Genomic DNA, 21878 nt, shown 5'->3' on the forward strand with positions numbered 1-21878 from the left:
ACAGAGCAAGTTGGAACAGCAGAAAACAGATGCTTTCTGTTTAAAGGTATATAAGTCACTCTGGTTTGTTCTTTTTTTTAAATATAAAAAGGGAAACGCTATATGCTTCATGCTGCCTTGAAAGGCGAAGTACTTAATTGGATTGCAGTAATGAACAAATGGTAACATTTCGGTCCAAAAATAGAGAAACCCCCCCCCCCCCCCGCCTCAGTAAGACCCCATTCTCTAAACTGCAGAATGTTTAATTATGGACACGCCATGTGCGAGTGGGTTGGTTTTTTTAACTTCACAGATATCCCCTTGGAGAATCCAAGATGTTTATAAAGCATACGGTACTTTACTTTCAAATTTAGCTGGCACTGCTTAGGGGTTCTTAATATAACCGAGGTTAAATATTAGAAAAGTATACAAATCAATCCTTCCTGGATAGAACCTTCATAAGCGAATAGACAGCAAGTCTGGCTGAGAAACTGCATTAATGAACCCAAACTGACTTACAATGCATTCAAAAAATCAATTAAAACCGCCCTATTCGACAAATTCATTGACTAAAACAGACCACCCCCTCTCTCTATGATATTTCCCTCTGTAAACGCTATTTCAGTCTCTCAGGAAGCTCCAATTTTCATGTATTCTTTACCCATGGAACCCCAATTAGTATATAACTTTTCTATTTTAGGCTTCTTGTTATTCGCTGACTGTCCAGCCTCTTTCAATGTGAACCGCCTAGAAGTCGCTTGACTATGGCGGTATAGAAAAATAAAGTTATTGTTGTTATTATTAAAACATTTCCAGGCTTTATCCTGTCGACAGGGTTGACAGTCTGATGAGACAGTACAAGAGAGATGCACCATGGTTTGCTCATGTGTCTGAACCCCTGCTGAGATTTGGATTTAAGGACTAAAATAAGAAAATGTTGTTACACTGAACTCAAATCCATATGTGGGGGGGGGGGGGGATTTTTTTAATAGGACTTCTAGGCTTTTCAAGGCATCTACAGTATGTTGCAACAGCTGAATAAAACTGCTCTTGCTACACCAGGGCTTAATTTTTTTTTTTTTTTGGGGGGGGAAATGGCCTGGAACAGAATTCTGCCACCTCGTTTTAGACTCCAGAGCAGCGGAAGATGTCTTTCCTCCCTTCCATGAAGACTGCAGGAAAGAGTCACTCTGCTCCCGAATTCAGCCCCTGGCTTGCCCAACTGCCCCATCTTTTTTGCTGTCTAAAAATTAAGCCCTGGTAATACTAGGGTGACCAGTTCTGCCCCATTCTGCCTGTGTCACGCCCCGCTCTGCCACCAGCCTGCATCCGCGCATGTCCCTTCCCGACGCAATTTTGCGGGAAGCTTTTCAAAACCCAAAGTGCCGGGTTTTGAAAAGCCAACTAGACCCCCGTACATGCATAAGAACATAAGCAGTGCCTCCGCCGGGTCAGACCATAGGTCCATCCTGCCCGGCAGTCCGCTCCCGCGGCAGCCCAAACAGGTCACGACCTGTCTGAATCACCAGAAGGGGCTCCCTTGCCTCCTTGGTTTCTCATTGAAGTCCTATCTTCCCATCGAAGGCCTAACCTTCCGGTCTTGCACATGCACGACCTGGTTGGCTTTCTATACTTATTACCTGGTTAGCTTTCTATACTTGTGTTACATCCCAGCACCTCTCTCAGTATCCCACGATCCCTTTATCCCTCAGGAATCCGTCCAAACCCTGTTTGAATCCCTGTACCGTATTCTGCCTGATCACTTCCTCCGGTAGCGCATTCCAAGTGTCCACGACCCTTTGGGTGAAGAAAAACTTCCTTGATTTGTTTTGAACCTATCTCCCTTCAGTTTCTCCGAATGCCCCCTCGTACCTGTTGTCCCCCTCAGTCTGAAGAATCTGTCCCTATCCACCCTCTCTATGCCCCTCATGATCTTGAAGGTCTCTATCATATCTCCCCTGAGCCTCCTCTTTTCCAGAGAGAAGAGCCCCAGCCTATCCAACCTCTCGGCGTATGGGCAGTGTTCCAGCCCTCTTACCAGTTTCGTTGCTCTCCTTTGGACTTTCTCAAGTACCGCAATGTCCTTCTTGAGGTGCGGCGACCAATACTGAACGCAGTATTCCAAATGTGGACGCACCATCGCTCGATACAATGACATGATGACTTCCCGCGTCCTGGTTGTTATGCCCCTCTTTATGATGCCCAGCATCCTGTTGGCTTTTTTCGAGGCTGCTGCGCACTGTGCAGATGGCTTCAGTGATGCATCCACCAGCACACCCAAGTCTCTCTCTAGACTGCTGTCTCCCAACAATGCCCCCCCCAATTTGTAGTTGAACAACGGGTTCTTTTTCCCTATATGCATGACCTTGCATTTTTCCACGTTAAAGCGCATTTGCCATTTGTTTGCCCAGTCTTCCAGCTTGTCCAGGTCCCTTTGCAGGTCCTCACACTCCTCCCTGGACCTAACTCTGCCGCACAGTTTGGTATCGTCTGCAAATTTTATAACCTCGTACTTTGCCTCCTTTTCCAGGTCAGTGATAAATATGTTGAAGAGTAACGGCCCCAGTACTGATCGCTGTGGCACACCGCTTGTGACTCCCCGCCAGTCAGAATATTGGCCCTTTACTCCGATCCTCTGCAGTCTACCCGACAACCAGTGCTTGATCCATCTGTGCACATCCCCTCCCACCCCGTGGTTCCACAGCTTCCTAAGCAGCCTTTCATGCCTTCGAAAAGAATTTCAAACTTATCCGCGGTTATCCGCGGGGACGGTGATGAATTTTGTCACCGTGTCATTCTCTAATCTGGACGTCTGGTAACCCTAGCTGTGCAGCTTGTGGGGGGGAGGGGAAGGCATCTTGACGGGTAAGTTGAATACTGTCGGCAGTACTTGAAATCCTGGTTATAACCACGAATCATCCCCATCGTGTTTGGCTGCCTACATGGTTGGCATGGCGGTGAGAATTTTAGCACGGGTGACCAGGGCCTGCAACAGAGTGGCGAGTACGGCTCTGGCCACCTTTTGGGGCAGACTGGATGGACCACGAAGGTCTTTTTCCTGCTGTTACTATGTGGTACCAATTTCATCCCTATTCCTCCCCTTTTTCCATCCCCTAATAATGTCCATTTTCAAACAGTGCACCCTACATGCAAGCTGTGTGACCATTCCCAAGATACATACGAGTGCACATTTCTCTTTTTTTCTTTTCAATTTGGGTTTCTTCGATTTTTACAAAGAAGAACCCAAACTGAAACAAATTCACAATACCGCAAACACAGCAGTTAAATACAATAAAAAAAACCCCTCACATTAATACAATTGTGAATCCCACCCACCTCCCCCTATACACACAGGGATCCTTCCCCCACCAACCCACCCCTCAGAGAAGAATGATGGATTCAAAAAGAAAAATAACCCCCCCCCCTCCCAAGCAGCTCATAGGTGGTACAATAAGGCAAAAGAAGAAAGATCACCGTGGACAATGGGGCACCCAAGAGCAACCCTCCAACGTATCTTCCTCACCCCGAATCCAGCCAGGCCAAGTAAGGATCCCAAATCGTATGATACAGGGGGAAAGTGAGGCAGCGAATAGCCATCAGCTTGGGCAGTCTCTAAATTTGAAAGGGGAGCGATTCCAGAGAGTGAAAACTGAAACGCTCTTCTGGAATCTGTTATAGGGGAAAACACCCTCCAGGGATTCAAGACAAAGTTAGACAAATTCCTGCTAAACTGGAACTTGTCTAACTTTGAGGCTGGGCTCATTTTCTGTTCCAGAAATACCTAAACAATTGACCCGCTCTCCCTCTCCCTCCCCCCTCCCTATTCCACCTGAACTTACAGCACTGTTATAAATATAATCTTATCTTCATCTTATCGTAACTTTACGTTGCTATTTATCCCCAACAGGTCCTGTCGGACATTACCTACTAAAATGTACATATTACATTTTTGCTCAGCAAATTGTATTTCTATACTATTGCCTCCTGAGGTCTCTGATCTCTGTATTTCCTCTGAATATCTACTTATTGTATTTCGCTGAATGTCCAGCACTCTTGATTGTAAACCGCCTAGAAGTCGCAAGATTGTGGCGGTATAGAAGAATAAAGTTATTATTATTATTTTAGAGCACTGGTCTTTGACCTGGGGGCCACCGTGTGAGCAGAATGCAGGGCACGATGGACCACTGGTCTGACCCAGCGGCGGCAATTCTTATGTTCTTATGACGATCTCTCCCTCCAGATCAAGAGATACTTGCAGCTACAAACCACAACATTTCCACTTTTGTTTAGCTTTTCATGTTTAAAGGATTATTTTTTTCAATTTATTCATTTTTGAAAGGGGTTTTTGTTGGGTGGGTTTTTTTTTTTTTTTTTTTACAGGCAGTGTCATCAATAGTGCGCTCTATTGTGTAATAGGGGACATAATTTGAACCAAAGGCACACAATGACATGAAACAGAACAGGGATTGTCCTCTGAAAAATGCGCATCCCTACTAGCAGATTCACCTATTTGGCACAGGGGGGGAAAAAGGGGGTTCAATTTTCAGCTGAGGGCGCTCAGTCTTTTGCTGACTGCACTGGCGTTGTGCCTGGAAATTTGAGGCCGGACCACGTCTGGGATTTGGCATTTGATTTCCGGGTTTGCAGAGCAGGCTGGTACAACCTTTGGTGTTGAGTATTTTGGACTACTGTAATGCAGTACATCCGCCAGGCTATCGTAAAAATTTTCAAAGATCGTGTCACACTGGAATAACCAATCTGGCTACACCACTGGAATGTGGTGAGTGAGAGGAAGAATAAGCAATGTGAAAGGTTCTTATGCGGGGGGAGGGGGGAAACTTTTGTATATAATCCACAGCAACATCAGGATCTTAAATGTCATCTTCTAAAAATTGGGATGCCAGCCCTACTCCTTTTCTCCTATTTCAACTAGGTTTGCGTTCTATTTTTATGTTTCTTACCAGCATGGTTTGCTTTTTCATCTTGATCAATTTTATTGAAATGTTTTGTACCTTTTATTCTGATCAATTTTATTGCCTTTTATTGTATTTTATCGCGATTTTTATTGAAAATGTATGTATGTATTGTTTTTCTCATGCTGTGAGCCATTTAAAACCTCCCCGGTTTGGCGGCATATAAATAAATCATTATTATTATTTATTATTAAATAGGGCTGGCCAGGAGGCACCACAAGCCTGGTGAAGAACACGCTGTCACTTCTCTTCAAAGCAATTTCAACGAATGAATGTGAGCGCCCGGTTCCTGAAGAAGGGGCCTTTGGCCCTGAAATCTTGCTCAGTAGGACCTTTGGGACCCAGGACTAAGCTTTAAGAACTTTATCACGGCGATTACTGCAAGCGCTCGAGCTCCGTCTAATTTGACGCCTATTGATGAAGCTCACCCCCTCCTTCTACCAAACCGCGCTAGCGTTTTTTAAGCGCAGAGAGCCGCGTTGAATGGCTCAGAGTTCCTACGAGCGTCGGGAGCAGCGTGGAACATTCAACGCGACTCCCCGTGAGGAGGTAAGTATCTGGAGCTTTGCTTTCATTGTCTGTTTGATTTTTGTTGCACCCCGGGTCTGCGGTTCTGGCATTAGAGGGGCACCACAAGCCTTGTGATGAATTATCCTATTATTTAGTTTTGGCACTTTATTATAATTATAAGCACTTGAATTCACTGATTGCACTATTGCACACGTGATCGCTCCTATGATGGTGTGCAGCTTATCTGCAAGCATTAGCACCGCTCTTTTTGAGCGGTGCATGGAAGCTTACAACCTCACACTGAGGGCGCCCTCGTTCGTTCATTTAAATTGCTTTGAAAAGAAGTGACAAGTGTGTTCTTCACCAGGCTTGTGGTGCCTCCCGGCCAGCCCTATTTCTTTGATAGTGTATCTTTTTAAGGACCAAGTTTTTCTCTGGGGATTGTTTTCAGCCCTACTCCTTCAGCAAAAAGCTTATTACATGGTCTGATTTTGAACCCTAGACTATCAAGCCTTAGGCTCTGTCTTTAGCAGAATTGACACTAGGGATGATTTTCACGCCTCTGCCATTTCAAATGACAAATTGAATCCAAGCAGCCTTCTATCCATCTTCAGACATCAAAATGCTGAAACAGTATTTTATTAATGTGCCAATTAAACAGTCACTCTGGGATTAAACATTTTCCCATATGTCATAACAGAGGTGTTTGATGGTATTCTTAGTACAGGTCTCTATTCAAATCTTTGCTTTCATGAGATGAAGATCCAGCCAAATACTAGGCTGCACAACTGATAATGGATATTCTTGTGATTTATATTTTTTTCTGATTATATTTTAGATTGTTGAACATTGTTTTGCACTCAGGGCTGGCGTTAGGGGGAGCAAACAGGGCAGCTGATTTGTGGGGAGGGGCTGGAGCCCAAAGTGGGTGGATGAGCACCAAATTTTCTCCCCGCTTGAATGCAAAATATAAATGCTTGAGCTGGTGGTGGAGATCCCCAAAACCTGGCAACTGAAGAGCTCTTCCTTCAGAAGTCTCCAAGCTTCGCAGTTAGTGGCAGTATCCACAAGCTGCCGATTCATGCATACATGAGAGCCAAGTGGAAAGGGTGGGGGGGAGGCAGTGGCTCTGTAATACTGCTGCCAGCCAGCGGCGTACCAAGGGGGGGGGGGGCGGTCCGCCCTGGGTGCAGCCTTAGCGGGGGTGCACAGCCGGCCAGGTCCGGAAAATTCCTGGGCTACAACGGCGACGTCGCAGAGGTGAGGGGCGCTGATGCCGCTGAGTGCCGTCGCCGGGGCGGACCGCCCCCCCCCCCCCACACAGAACGCCACTGCTGCCAGCTCCAAAACTTTGAACGTTCTAGTCACTGGCCCTGAGCAGGTGAAGGATGTAGTCATCAGCTGATGAGGCTTGGGGATCTCCACCAGCTACATCAAGGGAGAGATGTTCATTTTGAGGAGGCCTAAGCTCAACGTGGGAGGCCCAAGCCCCTGCTCGTGGTTATGTCACCTACTGTGTTCAGTAGAAAATGAAGTACTTGCAGAGTTAATTTCTTGATTTCCAGTTCAGTTTTGGTATTCATATTGCTATTTCTATTTCTATTTCTAATTTGTGATCCATTGTTCTGTATTTGGTAAAGGTCTGTCTGTGTTTTGTGTGTGAAGAAGTCATTTAAAGATGGGTGGGGAATCTGGGAGGCAGATAGGTAGAAGAGGGGCCCCCTCCTTCACGTTTGCACTAGTTGGGAACATAAGAACATAAGAATACTGGGTCAGATCAATGGTCCATCAAGCCCAGTAACCTGTTCTCACGGTGACCAATCAAGGTCACTAGTACCTGGCCAAAACCCAAGGAGTAGCAATATTCCATGCTGCCGATACAGGGCAAACAGTGGCTTCCCCCATGTCTTTCTCAATAACAGACTATGGAATTTTCCTCCAGGAACTTCAAACAGCTGTCTCAAGGGGCACAGCCATTGCCATTACTAAAAAAAAATAGAAAATAGGCCATTTTACGGCCATGCGAAAGGCCCGCCTACGGGTGCGCCAAGGTCACTCACCTTTGTAAAAGAACCACGATGACATTTGTGGCTAGAAATATCCACGCTTGTTTTTAAGGCTTAGTGTGACAACTGGAGTTTATAGTAATGGGTAATTCACTCCTGCTCAAAGTTTTTCTTAGTTTTTCAGCCAGGAAAGCAGTATAAAAAAAAAAAAAAAGAGAGAGAATGTTTTTCGCCATTGAGATAAATATTTATGGTGTATTTTAGGAGGAGTTCAGCTCTTTAAGGCATCTGCTCATCAACCGTCCATAAATCTGTACTTCACAGGTTCAAAATTCCTCTCCGAGGCACATGAAACGAATGCCAGTGGCAGCTGGGAAATAATTATTACATTCTGGGTCTGTAAAGAACCTTCATATCTCTGTACTCGACTGGATTCCACTGTGCGCATGTAAGCTCTGAGTCACCACGCAGAAACCTTTGCAAATTACGAGCGTGTAATGAACAAATGACATATTAAGCGTGTTGACTTTCCTTTCATTATTAACACTCAAAAGGGAGCAAATGTGACCCCTGAGAACGTTTACGCCATGGAGCTGCCTTTCGATTCCTAGCCACGACGTGAACAGATGGCAGACTGTTTGCGTGTCTAATATCATAGCGCCGTCGCATGAAAGATGCGGCGTTGCCGGATGGCCGGCAATAAACAGCGGGCAAGTGGTCCAGCAGCTAAGCCGGAGCCATTAATCTAATGGTTCTGCTGCTGTATAACTGAGCCCGACGCCCGGTTCTACGGCATAAAGCTCTGCTAACATTTGCTCAGTCAGCTTCCATTATCTGCATGATCTGTATCAATACTATGCTCCGGTTGTTTTTTTTTTTTTTCCAGGGCTGCTGTCTCTCCAGGGACCCCATTTAACCTTTCTCCAGCTCTCCTCTGAAGTGCCTTTGATGCAGTATTATGTTGAAGCACTTCTCCTCCCTTAAGGGTAACTAGCAGACATTCAAAGCTGTCTTGTGCCTCTAAGAGGCCTCAGTTAACTCTTCTCTGAAGTGTAACAAGGGCTTTGCAGTTGAGAGACACAGCCCAGGTAGTATTCCACTCTAACTGGTCCCACTGTTAAAAAATAAAAAGGTAAATGATGCTATGTTTTAAAAAAAAAAAAAAAAAAAACAACTTTGGGCTAGATTCACTAACCTTGCGATCCGTGGGCGATTGGAGGCAGGCCGACCGATTCACCAATCATTTTCATGCAAATGGAGGTGATTGGAGGCATCCGACGACACGGATCGCTGGTTAGCGATCCCGACGCTTGCGCAGACCATCTACTTTGCCCTCAGATGGTCTGTCTGCGCTTGCGTTTGCTGTCCGTTTTTTTTGTGTGTGTTTTGTTGGTTTGTTTTTTTTTTACTCGCCCCGACTCTTCTCCGAAGTCCTGCCTTCCTTCCCCTTCTTGCCTCCAGTGCTGTTCCGTGCACGGATCATCTTACTTTTAACTTTTTATAGCGAGCCCGTGGTTTTAACTCGCTTTAAACCCGCGGGTTAAAACCACGGGTTCGTACGGCGGGGGAAGGCCGGGGCAGAAGCAGGGCGGCGCTGTGCGGCAACTCGGAACTCCAGAGTCGGGAAGGCAGAGAGCAGGAGAGCCGGGGAAGGCAGACAGAGAGTCAGGGAGGCAGAGAGCAGGTCGAGGCAGAGAGCGGGTTTATTTCAGGGCTGGCAGGACAGTTGGAAAGGAGGTGAATGACTGGTCCCCAGCAGTCGCTTCTTCTGAATCGCGTCCCTGCCTACTTTGCATGCCGTTTCCCCTCATTTGCATGCACGGATCGGAATCGGATCGGCACTGAGGTTAGTGAATCGCGTCAGAGGAAAATCAGGTCACAAAGGGGGGGGGTCGCAAAACGATCGGTTTGCTTAGTAAATCTAGCCCTAATCCCGCTGTTGTTAAAATAGATGTGAAAAGCACAAGCCAAAAATCCTGTCTCACTTCAAGCTGATTTGAATGTTACCTCAAGAGAAATGCAAACTGCTCTGTAACCCACCTTATTTCTACATCTGCCTAGCACAGGGGTAGGCAACTCCGGTCCTCGAGAGCCAGAGCCAGGTCAGGTTTTCAGGATATCCACCATGAATATGTATGAGGTGGATTTGTATGCACTGCCTCCTTGAGACGCAAATCTAGCTCATGCATATTTATTGTGGATATCCTGAAAATCTGACCTGGCTCCGGATCTCGAGGACCGGAATTGCCTACCCCTGGCCTAGCATATTCAAAGTGATGACAAAAGGCGCTTGTGACTCCGATTCCCACTGTAAGAAAGCACAGCATTCCATGTGCTGAGGTAACAATGTAACACACGGTTCTAGAACGCACAATGGTTCCTTGATCGACCAGCCATCAGATCCCCAAAAGAGTGGTATTCGTACACCTTGTGTAGAAAAGTGGCCAGCCCAGAAAGCATCCTACAGCTGGATGTAGCCTCTTGAGCCACACTATACTGGAATCAAATTTTCTTTAGATCAAAAGATGCCCTTCAAGTTCCGGTACGATTGAAAGCGTGGTGTCTAAAGGATCGCCTACTGTTTAAGTATTGATTTTCCTCTATTTTGTTTTTTTTGACCTTCGCTGTCCGTCTTTTCCAGCGCTGCAGTCTTACTGCCTTTGTGTCCAGGGGTATCAGAAGTCAACTACCAAAATTAATCGGACGGAGAGGAGAGAATAACAGCACATCTCTAACTCAAAGGCATAACTTGGGGATCTTTCTATCAAATCATATTTCTGAGGTATAAATGTCCAGCCGTTTTGAGAGCTGTGGCAAACACCACTTGAAGCTACACAGAATAGTATCTTGTGTATGGTGTACCTTTGGTTAGACAGTGAAGTGTAGAGTGTTTATCTGTGTCCCCCTCCCCCTAACCGTAGATTCAGCATTTTTTCAAACCTTTTTTTTGGGGGGTGGAGGGAGAAGAAGAAGAAATCATATAGCTGTGATCACGTTCAAACATTAGCTATCCTTTCTCATCTTCCTTATCAGAATTTTCCCCTCATTGCCACACTCTGGCTTCATCTCTTCCACCTTGGCTCACCTTAATGCTTGCAAACAACCTATGTGAACTGATGTGCATCATGCTATCTTAACCCCCAAGCCACATTCAAATCCCATCTAAAAATCTACTTTTTTACACCACTTTCAATTCCTAATCTACTTCTCCCCAGCAATTCACTTGTTGTTAATTTAATTCCATGACTACAACAGATGAGGTGCACCATAGTAGGTTCTATGAACATTGGAGGTGGCAGTGTCTATGGTAGTCACCTAGACTTCCATAATTACCGATGTTCTGTTCTAAGATTTCTTTACGGTTTCCTCTACAACCTAGCCATCTGTTAATAAGTGAGAGGGAAAATGTATACGAAATGCTGGCCAAATATCGTGACTACTCCTTCTCCAGGATTCATGTTTACAAGCAAATAGGGTTATCTTATTTTTTCTCCAAAAAAAGAGGAAGCGTGGCCCCGGTCAATTCCACCCCTGGGCTCCACCCTGTTCCGCCCACAGCCCTGCCCTGGCCCCACATAAACCTCGCCTCTTCAGGGCCGCCATCTGGAGGACGTCTGTGCATGTGTGGATGCGACACAGTGATGTCACACGCATGTCGCATCGGAACATGTGCAAATGCCCTCCATATGAGGCCCCGAGCTCAATGGATTTCAAAACCCGGACAAAGTGCCGGGTTTTAGAAACTCCTTCCAGATGCCTGGACAATCCTCTAAAAAGAAGACATGTCCGGGTAAATCTGGTAACCCTACAAGCAACTTAACTTTGGAAGCAAATCGTCCTACCAGAAACTCATGCCTGGATCCGCATTGAGCCCTCTGAGTATTTTTTTCCCCTTAGAAAGCAAAAGCTCAGTACACACCTTGTAGCGTTATATAAACATTTTGCAGTTGTATGGGTTAAGAATTGTTTCGAGGGTATAAGGTTTGATTGTAGACTTGACAAGGGTGACAGGATAATCGCGCGCCAGATGCCAGCGCGCCGACAATTTGGCGCAAGACAGAAGCGCGTGGGGGGAAAAAGTAATTTTTAAAGAACTACGACGGGGGGTTTGGGGTGGCAACCCCTCCCCACTTTATTGGTTAGTGTTCACGCTGCTGTTGCGGGGGGGGGGGGTGTGAAACCCCCCACATTATAGAGAAAACGGAACTTTTCCCGAAAAAAATCAGAAAAAGTTCCGTTTTGGCTATAATGGAGGTTTCCAACCCCCCTCCAACAGCAGCGCAAACACTAACCAATAAAGTGGGGAGGGGTTGCCACCCCAAACCCCCCCATTGGAGCTCTTTAAAAATTACTTTTTCCCCCGCGCGCTTCTGTCTTGCACCGAATTGTCGGCGCTGGATTGTCAGCACGCTGGCGTCTTGCACGCCACTGACTATGAACCCTTGACAAGGATCAGGGAGTCTTCGCAGATTGGCAGACTATAAATCTTGGCAAAATAAATATGGTAAATAGAGATAATTTGAGCAGGATGTGTATACCAGCACCCCTGCTGCTACAAACCATATGCCCTCTATGTCTAATCTCCATTATCTGTTTTTAACGATTGAAAAACAAATATTTCTTTTATTAACAAGACTGGAAATATTTTAATTAAGCATCTTCACACGCACCAATGTCCACAAACCTGTGTTGGGAGAGCAGAGCTAAAACCAGCACTCTGAAAACAGACTGAATCAGACGTTTCCTTTGATTTCCCCCACAAACTATCCCCCATCCCCCCTTTTACGAAACTGCAGAAGTGGTTTGTAGCGCAGGCCGGCTACATAGGAACTCTATGAGCGTCGGGAGTAGTGCAGAGAATTCAGCGCGCTGGCCTGCTCTAAAAAATGCTTTTGTGGTTTTGTAAAAAGGGGGGGAGGGGAGGTTATATTAACTACAGTGATGCAAGCTGCACACACTGAAAAACTCACACTACACTTCCCACTCCCCATTTGCGATTTCCCTACTCGCGATTTCACATAATCGCAATTTTTTTTTGGGGGGGGAGGAGGGAAACCCCCCCCCCCCATATTTTTGTCTTCCCCCTGGCATCCCGGCCTTACCTTGTGATCTAGCTAGTTTTTGGGGCAGGAACGATCTTCCTACGCTCCTGCCCCGTGCAGATAGCCATTAAGAAATGGCTGTGTGGAGTTCCCGTAGTCTCTCGAGAGACTACGGGAACTCCCCACAGCCATTTCTTAATGGCTATCTGCACGGGGCAGGAGCGTAGGAAGATCGCTCCTGCCCCAAAAACCAGCTAGACCACTAGGTAAGGCCGGGATGCCAGGGGAAGGCGGAAGGGAGGCGGGGGTGGGTCAGAGCCGGATATTCGTGATTTTTTGCCATTTGCGGTCCGGCTCTGCTCCTATCCCCCGCGAATAACGAGAGAGAAGTGTACACATAAGTAACCTGTAAGAGCAGAAAAAAGATAAAAGATTAGTATGTGTCCTATGCTGCATGGTCCACAGGAACCAAACGGGTCCGGTGGAATCTTTAGTAAAAAGTCCCCCTTACTTTTGCAGCACATTACGCTCTGAGATTTAGGGCTCCTTTTACAAAGGCGCACTAAAATGCCACGCGCGCCAGCCGCTACCGCCTCCTCTTGAGCAGGCGATAGTTTTTCGGGTAGCGCACGCTAATCCAGTGTGTGCACTAAAAATGCTAGCGTACCTTTGTAAAAGGAGCCATGTTAATTTTTGCAGCCCGTCAACCATTAGCTATTTTCAGATTGGCAGCTAGAAGTATTACAATATATATATATATATATATTTTGTCTCGATGATGGAACTATTCATTTAAGGGGAAATTCTATAAACGGCGCCTTAACTTAGGTGCTCAAGAGGGAAACGTCATTTCAAACAGTACTTAAATAAAATTTCAAGGCGCCTAAACAAACGCCACCGGAATCACGCCTAACCCCACTGCAGGGGTGGCGAACGCCAGAAGTGGTGTTCGCTGCTGGCAGACGCCTCTGTAGGTGTGATTCACGTCACATGTAGGCGCCAGAAATGTAGGCCTTGAAAGCCATAGCCTACATTTCCAACACCTACCTTTGCCAGAGGTGTGATTCTCTAAACGGCGCTCTCGTGTGATCGACATGCGATCGGCTGCCACCTTGAAGGGGGCCGCCAACAACGCGTTGGTTAGAGAATCTGGGCATTAATGTAATATGGCATTTACATTATATTTTTCTCCCACACTGAATTCAAGGAAGGTTACAAAAATCTAATCTAATCTTCTATTTGTGCGTCACTAATACCTATTCAGGCTCAAGGCGACTTTAAAGAGAGGAGAGAAGAGAAGGAGGAGAGGAGGGAGGGAGAGATAAGAGGGGGGAGAGGAGGTGGGCAGGGAAGGGGAGGAAATTAAGTGTCAAACAGATGGGTTTTCAGATTTTAAAAAAACCCATAATATAAGATGATACACCCATCAATATAATAATGAATAAGATTCATGAGCTAGTATCACCATCACCATATTTTCATTACCTGAATTCCTGAATATACAATGAAAATCTACATACCGTATATACTCGAATATAAGGTAAGATTTTGTGGCCCAAAAAATTGGCAAGTTATATTCAGATCGACTTATATTCGAGTATATACCGTACCCAGAAATAAAAAATCATCTAAAAAAATTATTGGGAAAATTTTAATTAAAAAAAAATCTTAACAGTCTATGAATTCCCTCCAATCATCTAAATACATCAGAGAAATGGCTGGTGTTAAAAATGGTTTTGTTTTTCCTTAAAAATGTGATGATACAGTTCTTGTCTCAGCTCCTTAGGGAATGGTTCAATTCTGCTAGAGCCAAATCCCCGAGGTTCTCATTTCTTTTTGCAACCTACTAACATTGTTTGACTGACGGGATATTCAATAATAAATCCAATTCTGATCTCAGAGGTCAAGAGGTCATCTACACTTTCACCCAATTATTCAAATAGCCAGGGCCAGTTTATTCAACCTGCACCATGCAACTTTTATTCTTATAGGTTCCCGAGAGGTGGGAAATGGAATGGCTGTATATGCTGCAGATAAACTGAATGCTGCAAAGATTTTTGGCCATTCCTCGCCACTCCATGGACGTGATTTTCTGTGCATTCCTCCACGTTCCGTGCAATAAAGACCTGCAAGCTTAAATGAACTGAAGATCTAAAACAGTTTTAACAGAGCTATAAAAAAAGGGAACGTTGACCAAATGAGCTTTGATCCTTTTAGACTGAGAGATACAGCTGCTACATGCACGGGATTTTATCTTCCCCTCTGGTGATGCAAAAACGTTATTCCGTACCAAACAAACTGTCAAACCAGAGGAGACTAGACTGACATTAAAGGAGACCAGACTGTCTTTCCCACAGAGTCATAATATAGTATCTAAATGCACATTTAACTAAGAGGAGGCGGTAGCGGCTAGCGTGCACGGCACTTTAACATGCGCTGTTCCACGTGTTAAGGCCCTAACACGCCTTCGTAAAAGGATCCCTATGTGCTACACTGTTATATTTATCAACAGTGGTCCGGGACTGTAAACCTTAGCAACCATAACAAAGATGCGTCCGCCACAATTACGCCACCAAGGAACTCGGGAGCAGTGGCGTACCTAGGGTATGTGGCACCCGGGGCCCATCATTTTTTGACACCCCCCCCCCATGTAAAAAAATATTTTTTGTAATGACCATGAAACGGAATAAATGGTCAGAATAGAAACAGGCAGTGAAAATTTTCTTATATTCCAAACATAACATAACATAAATTATGTCTGAATTGTCATGACATCAGAAGTACATATGGAGTAGTTGCAGGTGATGCTTGGGACAGTTCTGATTGTGTTAGTTCGGTTTTATGTGTTTTTTGAATAGAAGGGTTTTTATTTCTTTTTGAAGGTTTTGCAGTCTGTGGTCGATGTCAATTGGTTGTAGAGTTGGGGGTCGAGTGTTGCAGCTCGAATGGCTAGGAGGTTGTCGAACAGTTTTTTTCTTTTGACGTTTTTGGTTGGAGGATGTGTGAATGGTGCGTGAGTTCTCCTATGTCTGTTTGAAGTGGATTGAATTATTTAGCTGAAGAAATTAGTTACCCCCTCATCCCACACACATTAATTCTCTTCCATTTTTGTTCCCATTATAAAAAACACTGATAAGTTCCCAGAAAAAAAATACATTAAAATAAGAAGTGAAAACAAAGGCCCCTAAAGATGAGAACATAACATAAGAATAGCCTAACTGGGTCAAACCAATGGTCCATCATGCCCAGTAGCCCATTCTCATGGTAGCCAATCCAGGACACTAATACCTGGTCAAAACCCAAAGAGTAGCAACATTCCATGCTACCGATCCAGGGCAAGCAGACACTTCCCCCATGTCTTAATAACAGATTATGGACTTTTCCTCCAGGAATTTGTCCAAATCTTTCTTAAAACCAGCTACACTATCTGCTTTTACCATAATTTCTGGCCACTTCATTTTTAAGTTTAGATCTTTCCTTTCAAACAGAGACCTTGCTAGATGTCAAATACAGCACAAGGTAACTTCACATGGACTTAGCTGTGCAGGAAATGTGAATCTCCTCATACACCCACCATATAGTGCAAAAATGTGCAAAGGTCTGTTTTTTTCATTCGATCACTACATAGCCTAATGCCACACAAGCAGCGCTGTTACAAACATATTCTGTAGGTCAATGCTAAGGATAACAAAGTTTCCTTCCTTGGACCAGAAGGAGATACTGATAAACCACTGGAAGAGATCCCAAAACAACACCCAAAGACCCACTCAGTGTGTGAACCAGTTGAGTGGAGTGGACTAACTGGGGGGTGGAAATGGGCCCGGAGTTTGCTCAGCATAATTTCCCAGACCACCTCTTCCTCTCAACACATTGACACGCTGCCACCACCACCACTAGGAACACCTCACTGGGTAGGCCAGCTATGCTATAAACTTTATAAAACACGTTATTATATTTTCTTATAAAGCACATATTTTAACTGAACTCTCTGAAATCCTCAGCCTTTCCATTCACAAAAATAGAAGGACGAAAAGTTCCCATTTCCTGCTGTCTCATGTCCCCGGCCTATACAATATTTTTTTTCTGCAGACCCTTCAAAAGTCTGACCAAATCCTCGTTTCACTTGCATTATAAAGTACTGAGGATGCAATCTCTACCCAATCCCAGGTCCTAAAGTCTAAGACAGTAGCGCAAACTAATGCTGCCAGATTCAGGAAAAAAAATTTCGATTCGATTCAGCCTACTGAATTGGTTTTTCAATTCGATTTTCCTGCCCAGTTGGGTGATTTTTTTCAAAACTCCTGGTGGGTTTTATAGCTTTTTCACCCCCTTTGGCTTCTCCTAACCACACTGGCGCTGTGGTGTAAATAAAATAAAGAAACAAAAAGGACTTTTCCTCTCTCTGTTAAATCCTAGCTCACGTTTGCAGTCCAACACCAGCTCTGGCAGGATACACATTTCAAATCTGACATATTATAATCACAAAACAGAAAATAAAATTAATTTTTCTACCTTTTGTTGTCTGGTTATATTTTAAATCTTGTTGGTCCAAGGCTCTGGTTTTCTTCTGATAACTTGCTTGCCAGGGTCTCCTTCTTTCTTCATGCTAACCATCCATCTGCCAACTCTGTCCTTCCTTTCCATTTCCCTTCCCTCTGGTATCTTTCCTTTTTTTCATCTCCCTCCACAGATCCACCTTTTCTTAACTACCCTTTCATCCGGCATCTCTCCTTCCTTCCCCACCACCCCAGAGTCCACCATCTCTCCCTTTCTTTTCCCAATTACCCTCCTATCCAGTATCTCTATCACTCCTCCACACCATCCCTTGTGTCCAATTTCCCTCCCTTTCTGTTCCTTCCCTCCCTAAATCCTATGGTCCATCATCTCTCTCCCTCTCCTCTATTTTCAGACCCATTATTTCTTCCTCCCCCCCCCCCAAAGTTTGGCATATGCACATCTCTTTGAACACCCACTTCCCTCCGTGTACTTCTAAACCAGGGTCCCCCCCAAAGGCCTGTCCCCCCTTAAAGGCCTGCACCCCCATTGAAGGCCTGTCCCCCCCCTTGAAGGCCTGCCTGCCTGTCTCCCCTTTATAGGCCTGTCCCCCCTTGTAGGCCTGCCTGCCTGTCCCCCCCTTGAAGGCCTGTCCCCCCCCTTGAAGGCCTACACCCCCTTGAAAGTCTGTACCCCCCCAAAGGCCTGCACCCCCCCGAAGGCCTGCACCCCCCTGAAGGCCTGCACCCCCCTTGAAGGCCTGTTCCACCCCCTTGTAGGCCTGTCCCCCCCTTGAAGGCCTGCACCCCCTTGAAGGTCTGCACCCCCCGAAGGTCTGCACCCCCCTGAAGGCCTGCCCCCCCCCGAAGGCCTGCACCCCCCCGAAGGCCTGTCCCCCCCTTGAAGGCCTGTCCCACCCCCTTGTAGACCTGTCCCCCCCTTGAAGGCTGCCTGCCCCCCCTTGAAGGCCTGCCTGCCCCCCCTTGAAGGCCTGTCCCTCCCCCCTGAAGGTCTGCACACCCCCCCCGAAGGCCTGTCCCCCCTTGAAGGCCTGCCTCCCCCCTTGAAGGCCTGCCTGTCCCCCCCCTTGAAGGCCTGTCGCCCCTTGAAGGCCTGCCTGCCTGTCACCCCCCTCCCCCTTGAAAGCCTGCCTGCCTGCCTGCCCGCCCGCCCCACCTATAAGGACCGCTCGCCCACCTGGCCTCCCCGCACCACCTATGAAGCAGCACTACCTATGCTCCCGGCCTTGACGTTCAGTCCCCCCACCACCACCCCCGAAGGACCGTTCGCCCCACTGACCTTCCTGCACCACCTATGAAGCAGCCGCAGCAGGATCGCGACGCGATCCCTGCGCTGCTTAGGCGCTGCTTCCTGCGCCGCGGTCCCGCCCCTCTTCTGACGTCAGAGGAGAGGCGGGACCGCAGCGCAGGAAGCAGTGCCCAAGCAGTTCAGGGATCGCTGACGCTGCGGGCTGCTTCACAGGTGGTGCAGGAAGGTCAGTGGGGCGAGCGGTCCTTCGGGAGTGGGGGGGGACTGAACGGCAAGGCCGGGAGCACCCCCTCAGGGCTGGCACCCGGGGCGGACCGCCCCTCCCGCCCCCCCCTTGGTACGCCACTGCTCGGGAGTAATGATGAGAGAGAGAGATATAGGACACAGGTTGACCACACATATTAAAACGAAGACTGTAAAGTGAAGTCAACCCCTCAGTGTTGTCGAAAGATATGACTTTGCCTTCCAGACACTAGGCCAGGGGTGTCAAAGTCCCTCCTCGCGGGCCGCAATCCAGTTGGGATTTCAGGATTTCCCCAATGAATATGCATGAGATCTATTAGCATACAATTAAACCAGTGCATGCAAATAGATCTCATGCATATTCATTGGGGAAATCCTGAAAACCCCACTGGATTGCGGCCCTCGAGGAGGGACTTTAACACCCCTGCACTAGGCACTTCATGAGCACGGAATTAAATCAGGTTTTGGCTTCAGCCGCTCTTGAACGGGTGCATTTTAAATTAAAAAAAATCAACATTTTTTTGCGCACAGCAATTTCAGTTAGTCATGGGTTGTTTTAAAGGACCCAAAACAGCAGAAATTGCCAAAGCAAAAGTTATTGGAAATGATTTCTATTCTTCAAAAATAGGAAATTAATTTTACAAAGTCAACCATGATCATAAATGTATTGCTGAAATGTTTACGTAGCTTTGGTGGTTGGTGGTGAGATCTTTTGAGGGGTAAAATAGCTCATTTTCTATGGTAAATCTATGAAACAGTTTTTAAAAATATTTAAAAAAGTATACCCCCCAGATTCTATATACGGGTCACAAATTTTCACACTTAAGATGTGTATGCAACTTTTACTATGGTTGTGTGCTATCCTAAAAGGCAGTGTGCCACAAACTTTTTGAAGTTGTGGTAGACTATATGCAGGGCTGCGGCGTCCAAGAATGACGCTTGTCTGGGCGGTTCTATCTTTGACGTGATTGGTGCTTGGTTATCCTCACTTGAGCAACAAAGCAATCGAGGCTTTGCTACCGTTTGGATCTTCTTATCTTTGCGAACTTGGATTTTAAGCTCCGACAGAAATTAAATTGGAAAAAAAAAAAAAGAGAATGGCCGCAGAAGGTGGGCGATGAAATGCATGTTGGCTTGTCGACTGTCGAGCCGCGTTTTGAGTTAATTTGCCCTCAAAAACAAGCAATCCCATTCTATCTTCTTTAGTTTCGCCAATGTTACAATTAACAATTCATAGGGCTCCTTTTATAAAGGCGCGTTGGCAGTGTAACCCGTGTAATACCGGGCGCTAAACCACCAACCGCGCTAGCCGCTACCGCCTCCTCTTGGGCAGGCGGTAGTTTTTAGGCCAGGGGGTTAACACGTGATTAAAAGTCGCGCGCGTTAACCTCACTAGCGCACCTTGATAAAAGGAGGCCTTAGTTTAAAGAATTTAGAATAAATATCTCTCAAACGCAATTTATTTTGGGCTTTGCAATTTTATAATTTAAATTAGAATGTGCCGCGAAAAACATTTGCTCCATTTAGCGTGCCAGAGCTAAAATAGTTTGAGAAACACTGCATTATAGACTAGCATTAAAGGTCCTGATTCTATGACACCAAACTTCTAGGCCCCATCGTGTGCAATTGTCGTTCATCCGCTAAGTGCCATTTATAGAATCTCGCCTAGCGGCACTTAAGCAAGCACCAGTAGGCGTTAAAACTTTAGACACGTCAACAGCAGACCTTTCCAAAACTTCAAACTACCAGCCCATCGCTGGCATCCCTTTTCTAACAAAAATCCTCGAAACCCACGTACGCAAACAACTAGCCTCTCGTATTGAGCTACATTCGGGCCTTCACCCATCCCAATATGGATTCAGAAAGCAACACAGCACAGAACTCCTTATCATCAGCCTAATTACCAAATTAAAACTACTAAGCATCGGCCATCAAGCCGATGCTCCAGTTTGATATTTACGTTGCCTTTGACTCGGTAGACCATCATTTGCTCACAACCAAACTATCTGAAATCGGAATTACAGGAGCTGTGTTAGACTGGTTCACAGACTTTCTACAAAATGGAGAGTACACGGTTAAAAAGGAAGGAGTATTCTTCAACCCCTGGAAAGCATTCTGCGGAGTTCCGCAAGTCTCCCCATTATCCCCCATCCTTTTCAACGTTTTCATGAGCTCACTTGGAAACATTAAATTAGAAGGCAAAAACCTTACTATGCTACGAAGACAACATTCTTCTCCTCATCCCTATTACAAACAACCAACCAAACATAGATGAGAAAATTTCAAACAACATTGAAAAAATCCACACCTGGGCAACCACAAACAAACTTAATTAAACTAAATGTCACCAAAACCAAAGCCATCTGTTTCCACACCGCTCAGCAGAATGCCCCGACATGCATTAATCTTCAATCCGGTACCACCCTCGCAGTAGAGAAATCCTCAAAAGTACTTGGCATCATTCTGGATGACACACTCACAATGGATCCCCAAATCTCCAGCTTCCGGAAAAAGACCATCTTCACTATGCGCCAACTAAGACGTATTAATCCATACTTCCACCAACATTATTTTGCTCTGACTGTCCAGCTGATGGTACTACCCCAGCTGGACTACTGCAACTCAGCATACTTGGGGATCAACTCCTCTCTAGTTCACAGACTATAGCTCATTCAGAACACAGCTGTCGGACTTAGCGTCAACCTAAAAAAATATGATTCGTTCTCAGTCTACCTCAAACAATTACACTGGCTATCAATTTCATCGCAAATATTCGCAAATAGACGTATGAGGAGAGACTGGAAGCCCTGAATATGTATACCCTAGAGGAAAGGAGAGACAGGTGAGATATGATTCAGACGTTCAAATACTTGAAGGGTATTAACGTAGAACAAAATCTTTTTCAGAGAAAGGAAAATGGTAAAACCAGAGGACATAATTTGAGGTTGAGGGGTGGTATATTCAAGAACAATGTTAGGAAATTCTACTTTACGGAGAGGGTGGTGGATGCCTGGAATGCGCTCCCGAGAGAGGTGGTGGAGAGTAAAACTGTGACTGAGTTCAAAGAAGCGTGGGATGAACACAAAGAGTCTAGAATCAAAAAATAAGATTAAATGTTGAACTAAGGCCAGTACTTGGGCAGACTTGAACGGTTTGTGTCTGTATATGGCCGTTTGGTGGAGGATGGGCTGGGGAGGGCTTCAATGGCTGGGAGGGTATAGATGGGCTGGAGTAAGTCTTAACAGAGATTTCGGCAGTTGGAACCCAAGCACAGTACTGGGTAAAGCTTTGGATTCTTGCCCAGAAATAGCTAAGAAGAAAAAATTAAAAAATTTAAATTGAATCAGGTTGGGCAGACTGGA

The 21878-nt window shown here is 45.8% G+C and overlaps 1 protein-coding gene across 2 annotated transcripts in view; it reads right to left on the reverse strand.

Annotated features, from left to right (window-relative positions):
* The window catches only part of TTC28 (tetratricopeptide repeat domain 28), a 1476681-nt gene that overhangs the window by 862315 nt on the left and 592488 nt on the right, over positions 1–21878 (reverse strand). The gene's annotated exons all lie outside the window — the stretch shown is intronic.

The sequence above is a fragment of the Geotrypetes seraphini genome, chromosome 8 (assembly GCF_902459505.1).
Source record: "Geotrypetes seraphini chromosome 8, aGeoSer1.1, whole genome shotgun sequence".
Classification (NCBI taxonomy): domain Eukaryota; kingdom Metazoa; phylum Chordata; class Amphibia; order Gymnophiona; family Dermophiidae; genus Geotrypetes; species Geotrypetes seraphini.